A 24,269-nucleotide genomic window follows, 5' to 3' on the forward strand; every position below is an offset into this window, starting at 1 on the left:
AATGAAAAGGACCGAGTTATCCTTGTCGTTAGACTCGTTAAAATCATTAAATAGCGACAAACTTGTCTTTAGACAAGAACGAGTTTCACTATCGCTAGGCTTGTTAAAACATAGCGATGGGCTTGCCCGAAGGGCAGGTTATAGAACAAGCATATGTTATCCTCCTCAAGCTTGACAAAAATAAAGAGGTACTGGTCAGCAATGACTGGGGAAAAATTGGGAGAAACTAAAGAAAACTTTGATGGTAGCAAGTCGCTCTTGAACATGACACTTTTCCTCCATACCACAATCGGGTTGGGTTGTTTCATTCACCGGTCACATCCATGGTCTCGCCATACCATCCATATTTGGGGTAATGCTACCGATCCATCGTATCAGTGTCGCCATATGTTCAAGAGAAGTCGTTCAGAAGAGTCAACCGTGTCCCATCCACTGCCATACATTATCCTTCATCCTTTCATGACCGCCACCCTGAATCATATGTCACAGATCGTTTTCACCTCCATTATAATCATTAGCTCCGTTCCGTGTCACTGAAGTGGGATTCATTAAGGCCCTCCTTTGATGGATCGCTTCTTGTCGACATCAGCTCATTATCCAAGAAGTTGATCTAGGAACAACCCCTTCAGTACTTTGAAGCTTGCATGCCTCAATGGCAAGTTTCTCACTTCCGGCGACAGGTATACATCAATGACCTTCGACCGAAAGATTTTGCGTGGTGTTCGACGCCAAGTCCTTTATTCACACCACGTGAATTGTACTGCAGTACCTTGAGGGTCATTATCATTATCGGTGATTCCTCTCGCGCTTGTTAACGGTTTACATCATTGACCGGTAATCAAGCGATGTCTTTCCATGTTTGACTTCAGAACATTTCTCACATGGATCAACTTGTACTTAGAGTGAAGATCGAACGAGTTTGAAGACCCCGGATCTAGTTTCATCCATCCGGGCTGCGATATATATTCAGGAAAGATAAAGACATTGACATGTACATCATTGCAACAGATAATCATCCTACTCAAAGGATGATAATTTCATCAAAATTATCAGTCTACCACCAGACGATTGTCTGTTCTATGTGCAGAAAAATGAATTTATGAAGCTGAGCATGGGAATGCCCGCCTCAGATAGATCATGAAAGCAGTATGAAAAATAATGTATTGTATTGTATCTTATTACAGGTCTCCTCTCAGCATTGGATGAACTTCGGATCCCCCTAATAAAGCATTTCACCCGATAAACAACCTCATACTTTAGGGGGCAACTGTTATAGACATTTTTGTGCCTTATAGCATTGAGCATGAAATGTCCATAATCTAAGGGATCCAAAGTCCCTAAACATGTTGTTACTACCCCTAGAGGAACAAGGCTAACAAACCACAGCGATTCACAGAAGTTCTCCACCAGAAACTGCTCAAAAACAAGTCAATTCAGGATCATTTTAGTGGCTACACTAGCTGTTTGCGCTGAATGTCAAAGCCAACACTGGCTACCTGCGTTGAATGTCAAAGGGAACACTGGCTACCTGCGCTGAACAAGAATGGACATGTGGCAGGCTCATTTCTCAAGGTGTCAAAACCCAGGAAGCTTCCAAAATGACACTTGCCTCAGGGAATTCGACTGGTGATGAGTAAGAGGTTCCAAATCTCCAAGTGGAAGCAAGAACCTCCAAGTGGACTCAAGAACTGATAGAGGGAGAGGACACTAGTCAGATCTCAAGCTGACTCATCCTCTCTCCAAACATCTATATATGGATCTCTCCTCCATGAGATCTAGAGGCTAGAATCTTGTTATTGCGAAGAATTGCCGTTGGTTTGAGATTGGAATCATTGGGTGCTTAATGCTTTGAAGGGGGTGAAGATAGGAATTCCATTTGCTGGGAAGGAGATGCTGGATTGGAGCCCTCTGGGTTGTATCTCTTCCTGAACCTTGTTATTCATCAATAAAGCTATCTTGGTTTCTCCTATATGCTGATGTATTTTTGATGTATGAATGCATTAGTATGTTTAGTTTATTTCTAATCCTAAACTAGTTATGAATGTGAATATCTGTCTTTGTGTAGTGTTCTTCTCTTGTCGCAAGTAGCTGTTCTCTTGTGATCTTACAGGAACCCGTTGAAGCTGGACAAGCAAGAAGGCAAGTAGCTGTTCTCTTGTGATCTTGCATGAACCTGTTGAAGCTGGGCGAGTGAGAAGGCAAGTAGCTGTGAACTCCCAAAGAGAAGAGAGACCGGATCGAGGGACAAATGGAAGACACCGGTAAGTCTATTGATCTCTCTTCTTTCACATTTCATAAAGGAAGAAACCAGAATAGCTGTCTCTGTTTGTTGCTAAGGCACTGTCACACCTTAGGTGGATAGGATTGTCCTGCATAGGCATTTTTCCCCACAACAACAATCTCTTTTACTTATCACTATTGAATGTTCAAGAGTTGTTATTTTTCATCTTTATTACTTTATTCAACTACTTGAACAAAGTAATTTCCATATGAATGAATATTTTTGTTTAAAAGTAGAGTCATCTATATGCCTACTTTTCAATAAGAACCATTAAAAATTGCACTAACACAAAGACTTCCTGGGATAGATTAGTTAATTACATTATTGCATTTTAGAATAAATCTTTCAACATTTTCCATTAGATATAAGTAAATCAAACACTTATCCATCCCATTCATAAATCATTGGGAAACTGGTCCCATTATCCCCAGTCAGAGCCACCACACCAAACAGAAAAGGAGTTGTCTTTAAGGTCCAGACCGGGTGATTTTCCCCGATGTTGATGCATCAATTTTCGAGGCATCAATGTTTTTGGTGCTAGAAGGAGGGGATGAACTGTGAATGGCGAGCAAACCCAAATCTACAATCCATTCTGAGAGTAAATCTCCCTCCACCTCACCTCCGACTTCCCCCTTGCAGGCTAGAACTCCAGTTTTCAAGTGAGAAGTAGAGGAGACAATGACCACTGCTCAACCCCAAAATATCTCAGATAAATTAACTCTAGAATCCCCTGAAGTACAGTCTCTAATCCACAAACTTCAAGGATTCTCAATATCACCACAGAAATTTGAGCTATCTCAAGGCAGTGTAACTTCACAATTTGTTCCCCCTCATCCTCTCACCAAACTTCAGAGTGAAAAGCTTGGTATTGAACCTACTGAGCTACCTTTGCCTAAAAGGAAATGGGCAAGGAAAACAACTGAAGGATCTGCTAGTGAAGCTTTCTCTTTATCATCATCCATTTCATCTTCTCTAGTGTGAAGTCAACCATCCACCCCTCCACTCTAGATTTTCGTTCAACAGGGAATTGGAACTTCAACATCTGTTTCTCAACCTCCTCAAACTTCACTATCTGCTCCTTCCCAACCATCTGGAACTTCATTGGCGCTGTCATCTATTAGTAGCTCGAAAATGGCTCAGAATCCATGGAATAATCCCAGTGCAGTCACAATGCCTGCACCTTTGCACGCATTACCAGCTCATCCTGAAAAATGGTTGTCGAAATTTAATCCAGATGCGGGCATACAAGCAGATGAACACCAAAACAACTTTATGTTGTCAGTCAACTTGAAAGTAGTTACAGAGGAAGATGTGGTTGTTAGAATTTTCCCTTATACCCTACAAGGATCAGTTGGGTCTTGGTACTTTTCCTTACCATCAGGATCCATCACTAGTTGGAACATTTTTCAAGAACAGTTCTTGACTGAATACCATGATGACAGATATGTAGTGACGTTAATCAATGATATTTCAAACCTTAGAACAAAGTCTAAAGAGCCAATAAAATAATTCAATTCATGATTTAATAAACTCTTAAGATTCCGACTGCCTCTAAACCTAGTGAGCAAGTTAGAAGCGAACGACATATAACAAATTTACCTTCAAATATAGCTATCTTTGTAGATAGAGCTGAAAAAACGACTCTAGCAGAAAATATGAAAGAGGCACTTGCTGTAGAGAAACACATCATTGCCTTAGAAAAGAAAGTTGCTCTTGAAGATAGAAAATAAAAAAGGTCTCCTTCAAAGATGATTCAAAGAAGAAAATGGCTAAAGATCCCTACGATATGGAAGGTCTCCAGAAAGTTATCAAGACTATGTAAAACGAAACGATAGAAATCAAGAAACAAGTAGTTGAGACTTCAACAAAAATGCCATTTAGAAACTTTAAGAAACCTGAATCAAAACCCCCAAATGCTATATCCAATGCAGACTCAGACCCCAAAGAAGATGAAGAAGAAGAGACAGTCTTATCATCTGAAGAAACTGAAGAAGAGGTAACTGTAGAATGTCATGGGATGTGGGACTTTATCTTGCCTAATTCTGATACAGAAAATGAACAGGAAGCTTTCCCTGTAACTACCAGGAGTAAAGGTACTCCTGAACCTATTCAAATAACTCAGAAGAAAAGGAATACAGGTACCACTACTAAAGAAAAAGTTCCCACAAAGAAGTCTACAATGATACCTTCTCAAAATTAGCCATCAGCTTCAAATCCACCTTCAACATCTAAAACGTTAGTAGTTACAGACTCTATGGATTACAACATTATTGAAGACATGAAGAAAACAAAGGCAAATATCACAATGTTTGAGCTTAGTAAACTCAAACATCAACAAAAATTGTTGCTTAAGGAGTTAGATGCAGTACCTTCTTCTCCTCTTCCAAATGCTGTATTGTCCAAAGCTGCTAATGAAACAGGTAAACCACCTCCTGGTAGAGTAGAAGCTACTGATGCTGTTCTAATTAGAGATAGATCAAATTCCCATACTCCTCATTTTCTCTTAACCTACGAGATTTATAATAGAAATCTGCACAATTGCTTGATAGACTAAGGGGCTTCCTCAAATATAATGCTAGCTTCAGTTTGTTCTACACTGAATATTGAACCCCAAAAGTCTACAATTCATATTGTCCAGTTGGATAGAACTAAAGTCCAAGTATTAGGAGAAATCAACTCAGTTACCATTAGGTTATCAGCTGACCCAAGAGTTGTTCAGAGAATTGATATTTTAATTGCTGATATTCCTGAGTTCTATGGTTTGATTTTAAGTAGAGACTAGTCTAAGAAACTTCATGGTTAAATTTCCACCGATTGGTTGCACATGTGGCTGCCCTATAAAGGAAATCCAAATCAAATAAAGATTGACCGAGAGAAGCATATGACTCATACTGTTACTGAGTTTGAGCAATAAAACCAGCCAATAGCATTCAACAACAACATTCTAGGTAACTATTCATCCAAATCATTCATTGGTAATTTTACTACTCAATCATCACCTTTCTCAGTTAATATTTTCACATTTCAAATTGAAATTTTTTCCCAAACAGATACATCAAGGTGTGTTAAAATTGCTTAGGAAACTGTAAATAAAACTGTAGATAAACCTTTTTTTTGGTCATTATATTTTTATGGGTCTAAATCTAATGAAGGTGCAGGAGAAGGATGTATTTTGGTTAGTCCTGATGGAGAAAAGACCATGTTATCATGTAGATTAGAATTTGAATGCACAAACAATACTACTGAATATGAAGTCTTGATTCAAGGACTTTATAAAGCAATCGATCTTAAAGTTCAATATTTAAAAGTGTTTGGTGACTCTGAAATTATTATAAGACAAGTTAGGAATACAATACATTGTCTTTCTAGTCACCTTAAACATTATCAATCTTTGGTACAAGACCTTATATCTCATTTTGTAGCATTTAATATTTCTCCCATCCCTAGATCCCAGAATGCAGCAGCAGATTTACTAGCCAATGTTGCTTATAAGCTCCTTCCATCTGAAGATTACAGTCCTGATAGATTTTCAGTAGAATTAATTTTTAGGCCATTGATTCTTGAAAATGTCACTAACTGGTGAGTGTTCAATCATGATGATGACATTTTAAATTTCTTAACTTTTGATAAGTCCTATGATGATCAAATTATTGATGACAGTGAGCATGATATTCAAATGAAGGAAAACCTTGAAGAAAACTCAATACCTAAACCAGTAGTCAAACTTGAAGATCTTTATGACATCAAAGATAGTTTTAAACATGTTACTAATTCAAAGCTCCAAAGTTCTACTTTGAGATTTGAATTAATAAACCTTGGTACTGAGGAGAATCCACAAAACATCAATTTGGGATTAGGACTTACTTCAGAAGAAAGAATTGCATTTATCAAATTATTGCATAGATACAAAAATGTTTTCGCTTGGAAATATGATTATTTGAAAATGTATGATACATCTATCATACATCATACAATCCCGATGATATCTGAAGAAAAACTAGTACAATAGAAATTAAGGAAGATTCATCCTAACTTAGAGAGTCAAATAAAATCTGAATTAAAAAAACTCTTGAAAGCTAAGACAATTTTTCCTGTTAGACATTCAAATTGGGTGTCCAACATGGTCCCAGTAAGGAAGAAAAATGGTGACATTAGAATTTGTATTGATTTCAGAAATCTTAATAAAGCAAGTCAAAAGGATAACTTCCCTTTACCTACCATGGAGCAAACTCTCCATTCAGTAGCTAGTTCTGAATTAATGTCCTTCTTAGATGGTTTTTCAGGGTATAACCAAATTTTGGTCCACCCTGATGACAGACTTAAGACTACCTTTAGAATCAAGTGGGGAACTTATGCCTATCAAAAAATACCTTTCGGATTAATCAATGCTGGAGCTACATTTCAAAGAGCAATGGACATTGCATTCAAAGGCCTAATCAATAAATCAGTAGTTGTCTATTTGGATGACATTACTGTTTTTTCTAAGAAAATATCAAATCATTTACTTGACTTGAAACGAATCTTGGAGCATTGTAAAAGGTATGGAATTTCACTTAATCTTAAGAAGCCCTTTTTTTCTCTTGACCAAGGTAAACTCTTGGGTTTCATTGTCTCAAAGGATGGTATTTATATTGATCCAGATAGAATCAAAGAGATTTCTAAAATTCCATTTCCAAATAATAAAAAAACAATGCAATCATTATTGGGCCAAATTAATTTTGTAAAAAGATTTGTCCCAGTTTTTTCATAGATTATTTTACCATTACAAACTATGATTAAGAAAAAATCAGTGTTTAAATGGGGACATATAGAGAAAGAAGCTTTTGATTCGATCAAGCAAGCAATCATAAATGATCCTGCATTAAACACCCATGATTTTTCGAATCATTTCATTCTATATACTCTCGCATTTGATTGATCTTACACAACAATGCTGACACAAATCAATGATCACAACTTGGAAGCACCAATTTCATTTTATAGTTCAAACCTTAAAGGTGCTGAATTCAATTATTTTGAAGTTGAAAAGCAAGCCTTGCTGTATATAAAGCCATTAAACACTTCAGACCCTTTCTCTTAAAGTCTCACACAAAAGTTATAGTCCCTTTTTCAACAGTAAGACAATTACTAGTTCAAAGGGAATTGGGAGAAAAAAGGGCAAATTGGGTCACGACATTACAAGAATATGACTTGGAAATTAGACTAGCAAAGATTGTCAAAGACCAAGGTTTTTGCAGGTTGTTAGCAAGAGCTTCTAATATTTAGGAACATAAAGATATAAACGGTATTGAAGAAATCAATGAGATAAGTACTATTAATCCTGAATCCCAATATGCAGATTTGATATTCTATTTAAAAAATGGGTATGCTCCTTTTAATTTTTCCTATAAAAATAAACGTGCCATGATACTAAAGGAAAAAAACTTCATAATTGTTGATGATGTGTTGTTTATACAAATTATGATTCAATTTTGTTAAGATTCTTTGTAAAACCTGAAGCGCAAAAGGTCTTGCAGGAACTACATGATGGTTTGGCAGGAGGACATTTTGGAGCTGATACAATAGCCCACAAAGTCATTTATGCTGGGTATTACTGGCCCACCTTATTTAGAGATACTCATGAATATGTAAGGAAATGCCAAACATGTCAAACTACTAGTGGAAGACAAAGGAAGTCATCTTTTTCTTTGCAACTAGTCAACATTGAACAACCCTTTGAACAATGGGGATTGCATATCATTGGAGAAATCACTCCACACTCATCCAAATAGCATAGGTATATCCTTACAACTACCGATTACTTTACTAAGTGGGTGGAAGCAATTCTTTTCAAGACATCAAACTCTGAGGCAATTATTGAATTCATAGATCAGTTCATCATTACCAGGTTTGGTGCCCCAAACGCTCTTATTTTTTATAATGCATTTTACTTCTCTGGTAATTCTATACTTGAATTTGCTATCAAAAGAAGATTCAAATTGAAATATTCTGCAAACTACTACCCTTAGGGTAATGGTTTAGCAGAATCCACCAATAAAAATCTTATCAAAATCATTAAGAGAACTATTGAGCAGAATCATAAAAACTGACATAAGTCTTTGATATTTGCACTATGGGCTGACCGTATAACACAGAAGGCCTCAATAGGAACTTCTCCATATGGAAAGAAGGCTGTCATACCATCAAATTTAGTACTTCCATCGCTAGCCTTAGTGCAGTTTATTGAAGAAAATCCCTCATTTTCTATCCAATTGAGACATGATCAAATCCTGAAACTAGAGGAAGAAAGGGAGAAAGCCCGAATTACACATGCAAAGCATCAACAAATTATTAAGTCTTAGGTTGATACAACTTCAACCAGCTCAAAACATTTACAGTTTATTGATTTGGTTTTGAAATGGGACAAAGCCCATGAGGATAAAGGAAAACACACTAAGTTTCAGAAAATGTGGCTTGGACCATTCCAAATCAGTGAGAAGATAGGCCCATCTACATTCATATTACAAGATCTATTAGGAAAGAGAGATTCTCTTCCTGTCAATGGCCTTATTTTGAAAAAATTCTTCAATTGAGGAGGTAACCCCTCCTCACTTTGTAAATATTCAATTTCCAGCTATATTTGTGTGAATAATTAGTTATTTTGTCTTAGGAAATAAAGTTGTAAATAGCCTTTTATTGGTCTTTACTATATTGAAAAAGTCACTAAAAAAAAATAGTCTTAATATTTACTTTTGATAGATGGAAGCCTTGAAGGAAAAGGAAAATTTTGGGGAATTAGGTATAATTGAATTTTGAAAACCCTTTTCATTTTTGAAATCTTCTCAAAACTTGAAAATACTGTAAATCATTCTAAAGTTCTAGAAGCCTAAAAACGGTTATCAATACAAAGCAAAGACTTATTTAATCTTAGCATATTCAACTCTCAAAAATGTCATCCATGTTCTCTTAAGAAGAAAATTATTCACCCCATCCATCAAAGTTTATGATTTTTTAGAGTGTAATTCTAAAATATATTTGATATAAAAGATAAGAGGTCTTATCATAAGCCTGCTTACGATGTTCATAGGGGACTAGTTCAACTGAAATTACCAACACTGCATACCAAAACAGGGTAATGACTTATAATTATAAGACAAGGGGTCTCATCATGAGCCAACTTGTTCAGTTAAATTACAACCAGTGAATGACATATTCAATAGCTGGCCACCAAACCAGGACAATGGCTTTTCATCTTATAAAATAAAGAAATAATGAAAAAGAAAATGTAATACAAAAAAATGTGGAAACATATCTTTCTTGATTCATTCTTTTAAATTATACTTTGAAATGGATGGAACAATGAATGATTAAATGGTTAAAAGGTAACCCTGCCGAGACTATGGACGTTTGCTGGCAGCAGTGGCTCTACCTATGACAAAGGAGTCATTATACAAGCTAAGTTGGAGAAGTCTTTTGTTTTATCATTATCAACCAAGTAAGGTTTACTTAAAACTTAGGATGTATTTAATTTTGAGATGAGAAAGAGATAGCAAAAATAGTTTTCATTATATTCAGAATTTATGATTACCTAGTTATATTAGATTTTCTCTATCTATTAAGGTTTTCAGATTAAGAAGTTAAAGTATTATATTATTTTCTCAGAGATAACTATTTCTTCCAGTGAATCGCCAATTGTTGTGCTGTACAACAACCCCCCATTTCATAAAAACCTTTACACAAGATCTTAATATGAAATGGGTCCCTTTAAAAATAAACTTAGTTAGATGTGTGAATAAAATGGTATTTACCTCATCACAAGAAAAATCCTTACTAAAAGGCCCGATGTAAATGAATCATTTTATAGAACCTTTTAAATAAAAAACAAAGTGTTCCTTTAAAAATATTATAAAACCATTCTATATTGCGATAAAGCGATCGGAGATCGCATATCGCAATATCAAAGGAAACACACACAAAAACAAAACCTCACCCAATTCTCCGATCCGAAAAGGTAATCGCAATCGGTAATCAGGGAAAACAAATGCCAAAGGTACAATAAAACAAAGCCCCTCAACTCCTCCGATCCGATAAAGAAATCGCAATTGGAAAATCGGCCATGTCAATGATAAAGGGACATATGAAAAGGCCTAATCAAAACTCCCGATGCGATAAAGTAAATCGCAATTGGCAATCGGCGGAGTCACATGACAAAGGGATAAAGCTCAAGCCAAATCCCGACTGCGATCTATTAATTGGGCGCACATCTCAAAAGGTAAATATACATTAAAATAGTTTGCATGCATTATATTGTATCACCTTTCGGTAATCGGAAATATTTACAGCAAGTGCTAAAGCCCTTCCCTTTGACACTCCCGATTGTCGATTTGCAATATATCGCCAATCATCGATCAATGAAATCTAAAGCATGCTTGAAATAATCATTCGACATATGAGCGACGTGATGGGAATTTATGATGTTATTTACCACGATTGATAGTTTAAACGGCTATTCAATACTGCAGTTAAGGATAGATCTTTTAAAAGATTTTATCCATGGTAATCCTTAACTATATTTCATTTATCATATGCCAATCAACATAATTCTATTCATTGTCATATGGGCTTGCAACAACACTTTCTCTGTATCATGGTTTGCAACTGTTTGTGCAGAATTCCTCCGAAACCAAAAATCCAAAAAAAATGGGGAAGAAATCAAAGAAGTCCACAGTCACTCCTGCAGCCAAGGAACCACAACCAAGTAAGAAATGATTAATATCAGATACGACGTGTCTTGGTCTGGGAAACACTAGCTAGGAGAGAATTTATATTTTGATAGAAGCAGAGGAGCCCGAAGAATTATCAGAGGAAGCCACAACTGATTCAACTAACAAAATAGAAGGAACTCTTAAAGAATTGGCTTGTTATTATCTTCACAGGATAGCAGCGTGAGCTAAAATCCTGCCATATACTGACGTGGTAAGATGGGTGGTAAAGAAAATTCCAGTCTCGGACAGAAAATTTTTCACAGCTGATGGGAGGATATTCGGCTCATTCCATCTTGAGGATCTCAGGAAAATGTACCACTTACCTCAACCTAAGAAGCGATACAACAAGGCGTTCCTAGAAGTATTTGCGAAGGAAAATGACTCAGAGTCAGCCTCGATAAAGCAATGGAGACGTTTCCCAGAAAAGCACAAACACGAGTCATCGGGTAAGTACTCTGTTGACTCATTGGCTTCCCCTTATTGCTATGCTGGAGCTATGATGTGTAGGACGTGGGGAATACATGATTCTGCCAAATTCACTATAGAAATGGTCCCTCTAATGGAAGCTGCAATCAATGGTTATGTGATGGATTCGGCAAATATTTTGTCTAATAAACTAGCCACAACAATTTTAGAGTACAGAACAAATGCACACAAAACTTCTCGGACCATTCCCCCTTTCTATTACAGTGCATACATTATGGATACTATTTGTTTCAATTCTGAATATCCGGTACTTGGATGGAGATGGACTCCCCAAGACCCGAATCCAATCCATATTTACCATAAGTAGTTATGGAAGGCGCATTACAAAAATCATATGTATAAAATTTGCAATGGTTTTATTTTACCTGTGTATTATTCTATTTTTAATAAGCCCGCTCCCAGGATATCCCAGGAAGCAGAGGCTGACTTGACAACAGTAGGTAGTTGGTTCGGGGAGGAAAAATTTACCTATGTAAGGCTTTTTGGTAGCCTTACTAAACCCCATATTCTCCCCCTGTATGTGCCTGATAAATTGTTAGCTCGGGAATTGGCTTATCAAATTACAATAGAAGGGACATCTAGATCCCTTAAGGATTCAAAGAAACACATGTGGCCTACATTTCCCTTACGATGTGGCATTTTCACTCTACATGACTACAAGCATGCCGAGAAAGAGATAGAAAATATTCAAATGTTGAATATTGCCAAAATTCCTAATAGGCAATATGATCCAAGACAGATTGCTTATAATGTCACATCTCAAGCCAAACTTGCTAAATTTGATCATGAAGCTGATGACTTTGATTATTTATTCTCTTCAGCTGAATCATTATTTCAGGTTAAAGGATTGGCCAAGATGAGGTATCAAGATGAAGGGCTAGAAACGTTTAATAGGCTTAGAGACTAGAGGTTGTAAACTATGCCTTTAGACCTATTAGCCATGATCCCTATAGTTCAGCCATCCAGTCAAACTGAACAAACAACTACTGATAAGACTCCTGTAGTGGAAAAGATCTCTGAGAAAGAAAAAATGACAAAACAGGAATAGGAACAAGGAAAAGGAAATGAACTCATTGATTTATACATTCATATTGATCCCAAACTACTCAAAGAATGGTAATAGTTTGACTCAATCATCAGAAATACTGAGATCTTGCAAGGATTTAGCACACCTGAAATAACAACTGGTTAGAAGATAGCAACTAATACAGTTCCGACTAAAGAAACTAGCGGCCCACCCATGACTCAAAAGAATATAGAGATGATTCCAGAGAACTATTCTGATGAAATTGTTCTTCATGTAGAAGAAATACTACCCTTGGATGTCTTCTACAACCCTAAGCATAGTGCTGTAATAAAGAGACAAAGGAAAAAGAGAAAACTTGATCAATCTTTTCTTTTGCCTGCACAGATGGAAATAACTAATGTGGTATGGAGAGAGGAAGTCAACCCTTCCGAAGATTTTACTAAATTGTCTCAGTATGCTGGAGCATACACAACAACTACTATGGACAAGGCATCGGAAGTCAGCAATTTTCTTAAAGAAAAGGATCAAGCAATCACTTCACTGGAGACACAGGTACATGAGAAGCAACATAGAATAGAATATTTAGAACAGCAGTTGGAAATACAGAAGCAATCAAATGATCAATTAACTGAGCAAATGCATAAAGAGAAACAAAGGATTGATCAACACACAATACAGAAGCAACAAGAACTATCGCTAGCATCAAGCAAACTACAATCAATAAACAAACAATTGAGCAAATCAAAAGAAGAACAAATAACTCAATTGTCATTGCAAATATAAAGGTTCAAAGGATATCCCCAAGTGGGAGAATTCAAATCAGAAGCTCTCCAGATTACTAAAGCATTATCTAATCAGTTGAACTTGTTGTGTCATAATATCTCTCTTGCTCTACCCCTATGTGAAATTTCCTCATCTATGATTGATAAGTTAGTTGATGCAAGACAGAAATTGGAGTAGGCAAATGAAACACTAACAAAGTTTCTCTCTTGGCAAGAAACCAAGGAAGGACAAGCTGCAAATCTACCCCAAATTCTGGAATCACATAAGGAAATCCTATTCCTAGAATGGCAATCTCAACCGATGAAAGCGGAAAGGGAAACTTCAAGATGCAGATCGACGACTAGTAATCTGATTGAATTGATTAATGATACTCTTTATTTGTCAAATTTAATTTCAGAATATTCTCCAGGGAAACTGCCATCTATGAAAGCATTAGAGTAGACATGGAAACAAGAGCTGGAAAAGAGGGAGAGATTGATCACGGGCACTCAAACTTTAACACGAGAAACCTTTTGTTTCTTCCTTGTTAAACCACATAGTCAAAGGACAATGATGAAATGCCTAACTGATGCAATCGGTTACATGATTCATGAAATTACTAATGCCACATATACTACCCAACTACATTCGCGTATGAGTCATCCTCCAGAACTACAATTGATGCTCACCATATGCCAGCTCAAACCAAAAGATAGTCATCCGAAACAATGAACCATTCTTACCGACTGCAAGCATGTCTATTTTGGGGAGATTTTCATATATTTGTGATTTGGTTATACCAGCTCACAGAATTTTTATTTCATAGTTAGTTAGCTTAGATAGTATTTATAGACCCTTTCATGTTTTTAGAAAGGGTCCTAAAATTTTGTATTAAGACTTGGATCGGAAGTTGGACTGCTGTGGTTCCTATATATATATTTTTTATAAAAACTGGACCGAAATTCTGAGTTTTAATGAAGAGTACTTTTGTGTGATATGCACTACTGCTTCTTGTAAAAGTATTTCCAACTTAGAAAGTAGGATCCAAATGCAATTCATATCAGAGGGGATTCAAACACATATGGTACTATTATCTATGTTTTGCTTCATTCTTTTATGTGAACTAGCATTCAGTCATTTTGCTATTATTGATGTATGTATAATCTCTTACAACGATCTCTTTTACTTATCACTATTGAATGTTCAAGAGTCGTTATTTTTCATCTATATATGTGTCAATGATATATAAAGATCAGTGCAATAATGTTTTAATTATTACTTTGTTCAACTACGTGAACAAAGTAATTACCATATGAATGAATATTTTTGTTTAAAAGTAGAGTTATCTATATACCTACTTTTCAATACGAACAATTAAGAATTGCACTAACACAAAGACTTCCTGGGATAGATTAGTTAGTTACATTATTGCATTTTAGAATAAATCTTTCACCATTTTCCATTAGATATAAGTAAATCAAACACTTATCCATCCCATTCATAAATTATTGGGAAACTAGTCCCATTATCTCCAGTAGGAGCCACCACACCAAACGGAAAAGGAGTTGCCTTTAAGGTCTGGACCGGGTGGTTTTCCCCAATGTTGATGCAGCAATTTTCGAGGCATCAACAGATCCTTGGGGTATTATTTCTAAGAAGAGGGTGGAAAATAAATCCAGGTCCTATATCCACACTCAAAGAATTGAATCCGAAAAATACATGAACCAAATCGAGTGGATGACAGATACATTACAGGAGGCCGAGGAGCAGGTAATCTCCTCATCCATTGCACAAACCCCAAGGCCACAGGAGAAACAAACTACTGAAGAAAGGTTTGAAAAGGGAAAAGAGCCAGAGCAAGGAATAACATAGAAGAGATATAGAGAAGAGCAGTAACCAGGAACTGATATTTCCATAAATGAGTTCAGATTGAAGTATAGAAAGAAAGCTAGAAAATAACACATGGATATAGATAAAGGATCACCACCACAGACAGTGATCAAAATAATTGATATTCCAGATTCTTCACCAGCTGGAGGATAATTATTTCCTTCTACTCCAACTTCAGAAAGACAACAAACTCTTCAAGTGTCCTCATCAACAAAGGTGACCAAAGAGAAAGAACAAATTGTATTTGATACCTTTAGGGAAATCAAAATTAGGAATGAAATGCTTAAGAAGAGCACTTATGCTCAGTTTTGGAAGCAGAGTGCAACTACACAAGGTAGACTTCTCTTTGCCTTTGAATGAGAGAACGGTAAGATGCATATGGCATTTTTGGAGGCACAAACATCAAAGCCTAAAACTCCAACAAAATACAAGCAGGCTTCATTTGAGTTTGATGTCAAAAATGTGCATCCAATTGGTCAGCTCGAGATGCAAAAGCAAACAGGTGAAATGATTTCATCTACTTTTACCAGCACTTCCATGAATTTGTTCAAAATGCAGGTAGTCCTTTCAAATGCTCAGTCTCAGTTGAATATGGAGAAAATCTCATCATTATCAAATGACACCAAGATTAAGTCTTTGAAAGAATTAATAATAAACATTGGGTATGACCCCTAAGATACCAAGGTAGCTGAAGAAGTGATAAAGAATGAAGAGCTAGACATCGTAGCTCTGAATAAGTAGCTCATGTGTTGCCTGCTACACATGACCCACTGACCAAGGAAATAGAGGAACTAGAGAGCATAACAGCTGACATGATGAAAATTATAGTAGAGCAGTCCATCCAAATCAAACAGATGGAGACAGAGATGGAAAAGATGGTGCAGGAAAAAGAAGAAGTAGCACAGATGGCTATCACCACAATGTCGACCCTTCCTTTAACGACCCTCCCCATAACTACTCCAACATGTACAACAACAGGAGAAAGAAGCATTACAAAATAGTTGGCAAGATCTATGGAGGGAATGAATCTGCAAAATGAAGAAATTAAAAGGCTAGAATCTCAAGTTAGTGTGCTACAAGATCAGATTAAAAGGGCTGAAGATAACTACTTGGTAGAGATGCAGAGAACAAAGGCATTGATTGAGAAAATTCAGAAGTCAGAAAAAGATTCCTCCATTGGGAATACTCTAGGGAGGGTTAAGGAAATAATTTGGCACAATATCATAGATCGAATGAATGAAATTTGACCTAGCATCTGAATTATTTTTGAGCAGAAAGAGTTGCTAGAAAAATCCAAAGAAGCCATTTCAGCCACCAACACAGAGTTGGGAGATATGCTAGAGACAACAAATAGAATTATCGAGTTCCTGAATGTAAGAAACAAATCTGAGCTGGAAGACTTGGGAGTGGCAGACAGGATAGAGACCATACTACAAGTCAAGAAGGTGCTAACAAAGAAGAGTTTAAATGTGCAGCTGAAGGAAAAGTGCCAAGTTTTAGAGTTGACAATAAATGGGTTTTTTAACATAATGCAACCTCTACACCAAAAGGGTCTTCCCTCTCTATTTGTTATAAATGACAAACTCATGGAAATAGGGTATTATGTCTAGAAGCTTCAAGGCATAGCCACAGATGCTGCAAATCTGTCAAACATCAAAGGCAACATAACAGGAAAAGCTTTACTAGAAGCAATCAACAATCATATTTACATTCAACATGAGCTAAAGCATGTATTTTTGGTCAAGCCATCATTTTCCAAATACACTGATGCTAATGAGGTGTACTAAAGGTTAATCAAAATTAATATCCCTAAAGGGGAAGTATGGAGTGAGTTATGTGACTACTAGGAAGAACGAGACAAGGATTACTAGATTAGTCATACAGGTTTGAGTCAGCACCAACCACGTCAGTAAAACCACTCCAGTCTAACTAATACTTCAGGAAACAACATTTTTGAACTATTTTTCTATTTGGAGCATTGTAATTTTGAGCTGGAGCATCAATAAAAGGACAATTTATAGGATACTTGATGTGTTTTGACCTAGTGATGTTTTTCTCTATGTGTTTAGTGTATTTCTATTTACTTATCCATTCCTTTCCACTTCTCATTGTAAAACATAAATTATAGTTTAAGATATGGTGTTGGAGCACATTACTGCTATCTGTATTTACAATCTCTGTGTTTTCTTCTAAAGTATGATTAAAAAATACTTGAATGATTTTTAATCCTAACTGATATCATTTTTCCGTCATCCCATTTATCATTCTATTTTAAAAGATCTAGTGAGGACAATTAGCTTGCCCTATAAGTGCTTTGTAAAATTGATGTTACCACCTAGCCTATGACTCCATTGCCCAATGGAAAATGTTTAAAAATGATTTTTCTCCAACCAAATGAACAAACAAGCAAACAATCTTTTTATTCTTAATATCTAGCCTAAAATATTCCAGCACTAAAAACAAAGTTAAAACATAATTGCATAGAGAGAGCCCTCTCTGAGTTCAGGAAGGCTAGGTCCTGCACTCATAAGTGGTTTGATGTATATTTTGTGACTTTTGTCTTGCCAATCTTTAAAATCATTGAATGATAACATAGTGGCGACCATACTGGGGAACACTAAAAAAAAATCCTTTCATTCGAATTTAGAGTACCCAGTTAAATAGCTTTGTATGATATTATAATTCTTAAGATTGGTTTATATTTTGTTTCTGAATATTCAGTTTGTCTATGTGTTAGATCTGAACACTGGATCTTAAAGAAATCTCTATTGGATCTCATCTAGATCCAACCCTCCTACCATAGTAGATAATCCTGAAAATATCCTAAGGAAAACTCCTAGAACTGAGAGTCAGACAAGTAGTAGATTTCTTCATAGAGCCAACTCACTCCTTGAAAACTTATCACCTTCCATGATATCCAGTTTGATTTACACTTTGAACAAGGTTTATTCAGGACTAAATCATAGAGTTGGAAAGACCATATCATCCTTGATTCTTCATTCTTACCTAAGAGCCCAGTAAGAGAACTTTCCTCACAGACTGAATCATATCTTCAACTCTTACAACATTTTTGACAAACTACAAGATCTAGTGACAAACCTCACCTCAGAAGTTGATGATGCTGACCTTCGACAGTCAGTAGAATTAAGTGCTTTAAACCTTGAAGCTTCCTCCTTGACATCTCCACCTGCATATATTCAGTCACCAAGTCCTACTACCTCCATAATTCCCACCCATTCTTTCATCCTTCAACATAAGGTTTCTCAAATTCCCATACTCTCATTCCCGCCTAGCACTAGTCCAACTCCATCCATTTTTCAACCTACTCCATCCATTGTTCAACTTCCTTCAAGTGGCCCTCCACCAACATCACCAATCATGGCTACCAGATATGCTCCTTTGGTGCTACTTGCACCATTGGCCAATCTTCCACAAGATTATCAATCCAAAATTGTATTGTTTGATGGAACAAGTCCTTTAATAACACAACAACATGTGGACAAAATGAATGATTGTTTTGACCTATAAGAGGTAGATGATGAGAGTATTACGTTCAAAATATTCGCTCAAAGTTTAGGAGGAGAAGTCAAAAAGTGGTTCAAATATTTACCTGCAAATAGTGTAATTGATCTCCCTGCATTTCACCAAATGTTTCTCAATAGATGGGAAGTCAAGAAGAACCCTTTACAAATTCTCTCAGAGATATGAAAACATTAAGAGGGAGGTAGGTGAAAGTGTACAGGATTATTGTGCTAGATTCAACAATACCTATAATGCAATACCTGTAAATCTAAAACCACCCCAGGATTTAGCCTTGATAAAATTTCCAGATGGTTTTGATGCAGATATGTCGTACCATCTTAGGGAAAGAAATTCTCCAACATTAGAAGCAATGCAAAGAGGCACTGTGAGTGTAGAGGCCAATTTACAAGCTAAAAGAGCTAGGATGAGAACTGAAAGACAAGTGACTTTTAAGGAAGAAGCTTCAAATTCTGCGGCAGAAGCCAAAATTGATTCCTTAGTAAGGACTATGGAAAGGATGATGGAGAGAATCAATATAAATGATAGGAATGTTCCTAGGGAAAATACACTTGCCCAACAGAATCGAAATCCAAACCCTAGGAGAAACAATCCACAAATCAGACAAAGAGATCAAAGAGGCCCAGATCAAAAAATTAGGCTACCATTTCAAGAAAATTATGTAGAGGAAGGCAAAGAGGTGATAGAAGAATTTGAGGAAAATCAGATAAATTTGATGGGAACTAATGAAGATGATTATGTTGGCATTATGACACAGGTTTGGTGCTATGGCATAGGTGTTGTCCTTGATGGAAACTCACTCTGGTAACAGATCTCAGTTCAGGCTCTCAGAATGAAGGAAAAATATATATATACGTAGGTTCATCGTGATCAAGCCGCGTATACACGCGGGTTAGACGTTCCAAAGACGCGTATGTGTATACATGCACTTTCATGCAAGGAAAAGCACATACATGTGGGAGAACTTATGTTTGGTTCGTGGTATTTAGTCCTTGGTATTTGAACCTATGGTTTTGGACCATGGTATCTCGTCTGAAGTGTTGATCCCAAGTATTGGGTCCATGGTATTGTTTTGTTATGGTTTTGGACCGTGGTATTGTGAAAGGCCTAAGACTATAAAAGAGGAAGGAGATCATTATGAAAGGTTATAATCTGAATTATTTGAATATTTGATAAAGTGATAGATCTGGAATACTGGTGATTGGGGTTATGGTGCAGAGTTGGATCTGAACCTAAGCACAAAGAAAAGGATAAGTTCTTTTGATGGGTCAAAATCTTAAGGCTTGAGTAATAGTATCTTTGTATGATTTTGATTTGTTATATGTGGCACACACTTGATCTATAAATCTGATAATCTGGGTTAACTAATGTCTGAATATTTGAAGGAGTGAATTATATTTATAGATCTGTACGCAAGTTAAGTGAAGCGAAGACACGTATACATGCTGTTTCTATAAGTCAAAAGTGCGTATACGCAGGTTGGTCTTAGCACGAAGCGTATGCACGCAGGTTTCTGAATATTGAAGTAGCGTACGTCTCTTAAATTATGTTCTAGCTGCTTCTGTTGATTAATACAATGATCTGGATTTAGAATTGGTGTATGGTTACTGTCACTATGTTCTGGGTACAGCTGTCAGAGAAGTGTCTATTTGATTCAGTTTAGATTGATGAAAAGGAGATTGTTTGATGCAGAGATTCTTGATGTTTGATTGATGTTATTCATGGATCTAGTCTGAAAATTTATGAAACGTGGTCCTTGGAAGAAAGAGAAGGTTGTAGCCTTCTATAGGTCAGCACCTACGTACTAGTACCTTAGCTAGTACAAGAGCTAGGGGGTTGTAGCTCCCTTCCAGGAGAGGCTGGAGAACAAGAGCAGGTTGAAGCCTGCGTACTAGTATAAGTCTGCACCAGTACATAATCATTGTAAAAAGAAATTTCTAATTGAAGATAGAGACGAATTACAACAGGTGGTTTTCACCCACATTGGGTTTCCACCTTATATCTTGTGTTCTTGTGTGTGATTGTATTCTGTTCTGTTTTACTATTCCTGGTTACTATTTATATGATTTTGATGCACAAATTAATTAAATTATAAGTCTGCATGGTATACGTTGGTTTCCTTATTTGTAGTTGTGTATATACGCAGTTTTATCTAACTGAAGTAACGTATATGATCTGGGTGTGAAAGGAAAAATAATTGACTTAATAATACTGATTCACCCCCCCTCTCAGTATTATTTCCATCAGTTAGGATTAGAGAAGGTTCTTTAGAAGAAGCTTGATCGCTTGAGGGAAGATCTATCATCATGAGCAACTATGAGAGAGAAGCATCGATCAGGCCACCAATTTTTGATGGGACCAACTTCGTCTATTGGAAGGTAAGAATCACAACCTACCTTCAATCTCTTGGTACAGATTTCTGGGATATCATAGATACAGGGTACAAACATTTCCATCAGCAACTCCTACAGATCCGGCTGTGAAGAAGTAGTATGAAACAAATGCAAAGGTTGTCAATACTCTATTAGGGAGTCTATCTTAAATAGAATTCGTCAAGGTCATGCAACTCAAAACCACAAAAGAAATATGGGACAAGATCGTTATGAGCTATGAAGGAGATGAATAGGTAAAACGAGCAAAACTTCAAACCCTCAGAATTCAGTATGAAAATCTCAGAATGCACAATGATGAAAGTGTGGCTAACTATTTCCTACGTATAGATGAGATTCTTAATGTTGGCATTATGGCTAAGGTGTTGTCCTTGATGGAAACTCATATAGGTGATAGATCACAGTACAACAAGTCAGTAGCAAATATTGATGATCAGCCCACAAAGAATGAAGAAAATAAGAAGTTCGCAGGTGCGCCGCGCAATAGGTGCGGTCATAGGCTGGGTCCGCAGGTACTCCGTTCAAAAGGTGCAGACATGTTCGCAGGTTAACAGAACAAAAGGTGCAGTCCTAAAAGTTCACACACTTTCATGCAGAGAAAAGTGCACGTGTGGGAATCTTATGGTTGTCGGGTTCGTGGTATTGTGTTATTATGGTTTTGGACCGTGGTATTTTGAAAGACCTAAGGCTATAAAAGAGGAAGGAGATCATTTGGCTAGAGCATGCTTATGGGTTGAATATCTTAAGGAGAGTAAGATCTGAAATTCTGGTTGGTGAGTGATATCTAGATCTACATCAAGGAGAAACCTGAGCTTTATAGGGCAAATCTACTGATGGGTTGAGATCTCCTTTGCACATGATCAGATCCGTAGATCTGATAGTCTGTGGCATATTTGAAGTCTGGACCATAGGTGCGACACGTTTCAGGTGCGGAGATCTGCAGGCCATTGAAGGAGAAAGCGCGAAGATACACGGGTAGATGGAGGAAAAGGTGTGGAGGTTCGTAGGCCAGAGATCAGTGTAGGTGAGGAGGATTGTAGGCAGAGACGGGTACAGTGCGGAGGTGCGCAGGAAACCCGCAGCGGTAGGTGCGGATGCCCATAGAGAAGAAGACTGCAAGCTGCGGATACTCGCAGGTCAGAAGCCTATTCAGGTGCGGATACCCACGGATCAATAGACGGTGCAGGAGCGGATACCCGCAGGTTTCCATTGAAGAAGCTGCATACTTTTCTTAAAATATGTTTTAGCTGCTTCTATTGTTTACTGAAGTGTTCTGGGTTTTGAAGTGATGTTTGGTTACTGGTATTATGTTCTGATAACAACATTCTGAGAAGTGATTGATTGAATGATTATGATTAGCTTCAGTATTGATGGATGAATGGATCAGGTTCATAATGACTTATCCTTATATGATCTGATGGATTAGATCTGATTGCTGACACACATACTATCCTTGTATATGTATTGATCTGGTGATTCAGAAGATTGATTGATTATGTGCTTCAATGATATTTATGGGTCCAGTATGAAAATTGGATGAAACGTGGCCTTTCAGATTATGTGTTGTGCTTCAGGTGTATCTAGTCTGAAAATGTACGAAACGTGGTACCCGGAGGAGAGAAGATTGTAGGCCGGCGCCTACGTACTAGTATATTAGCTAGTACAAGAGCTAAGGGGGTGGTAGCTCCCTTCCAGTAGCAGTTGAAAACTTTGGAGCATTGTAGCAGGAAGCAGCTTGCGTACTAGTAAATGGATCGGCTAGTACAAGATCTATGGGAGTTGTAGCTCTCTATAGGTAGAAACCTGCGTACTGGTATAGGATTGCACCAGTACAGAAATATTGTAAAAGGATTTTCTTATTAAGAAGAAGATTGAGATGACTTGCAGCAGGTGGTTTTCTCCCACATTGGGTTTCCACCTTATATCATGGTGTTCATGTGTGTGGCTTATGTGTGATGATCTGTTCTATTTTACTGCACCTGTTTACTATTAATATGGTTGATAATGTTGTAATGCACTAATTAAGGATCAACTAACTGAATCATAAGAAGTTGTGGAAGTAGCATATATGAATCTGAATATGGAAATGAAAAAGTTTTATTGATGTGATAATACTGATTCACCCCCCCTCTCAGTATTATTTCCAACAATTGGAATCAGAGCAGGTCCTTTGGTAGAAGCTTGATCGCTTGAAGGAGATCCGTGGAACTATGGGAAAGAAGCTTAAGAAGAATGCACCTAAGAAGAAGAAGACATCTCAAAAGAACTATGACAGTGGGAGAATTGATTGGGGATTAGGTGTAAGAAGCTCTTCAGATTCAGAATCATTTCAGAATGAAGATGAACTATCAGGTATGAATTTGATATACTCTGATGTTCCAGCTATCTATCCATTTGGAAAAGATGAAAGTGATAGCGAAACAACTGAATTTTCTCTTATGGGTGAACATGAAAGATATCAAATAGAGGCAGAATTTAAAAGGATTTCAGATAAAATCAGGGATCAACAAGATCTATTGAACAAAAGGGAATGCGACTTCAAAGAAGAAGCTACCAAACTAAAGGCCCAACTAGAAGAAGGAAGCAAGGTAAGGAAGTTATTCAAGGACAAATATCAAAAGTTGCAGGATGAAGTAACATCACTAAGAGATGAAGTCAATGAAAGAAGCACAACCATCAAGAAACTCAGAGATAGATCCAGTTACTATGAAAGTCTTGAAGCCACGATCCACTCACTAAAGGAAGATCTTGAAGAATCAAAGAAGAAGAATAAATATCTACTCCAAGCTATTGAAAAATAGGTAAACAAAGTTATCAACTTAAAATCTCAGCTGGAATGTGCCTTCAGAATTCATCAAATGCAATAGGATCTGAATGAAGAACAAGAAAAGGAGATTCTCAAACTAAGGCATCAGTTGGAAGAAGGAAGGAAAGCTGAAGAAGACATGAAGAAGCAATGTCTAGAAAAGGAAGAACAACTTCAAGTTGAGGTAAATATCTTGAAAGGTAAATTAGAAGAAAAGGATAAACTGTTAAGATTTCAAGATAGTACTAAAGCCTTGGATGATATTCTTAATAGTCAAAGGTCTCCTGCTATCAAGACTGGTCTTGGTTTTCATGAATCTGTTGAAGGTGAATCTAGTTCACAA

This window comes from Pinus tabuliformis, chromosome 2_2 (assembly GCF_031772625.1).
Source record: "Pinus tabuliformis cultivar Carrire ecotype Pingquan chromosome 2_2, CPIR1, whole genome shotgun sequence".
In the NCBI taxonomy this organism is placed as follows: Eukaryota; Viridiplantae; Streptophyta; class Pinopsida; order Pinales; family Pinaceae; genus Pinus; species Pinus tabuliformis.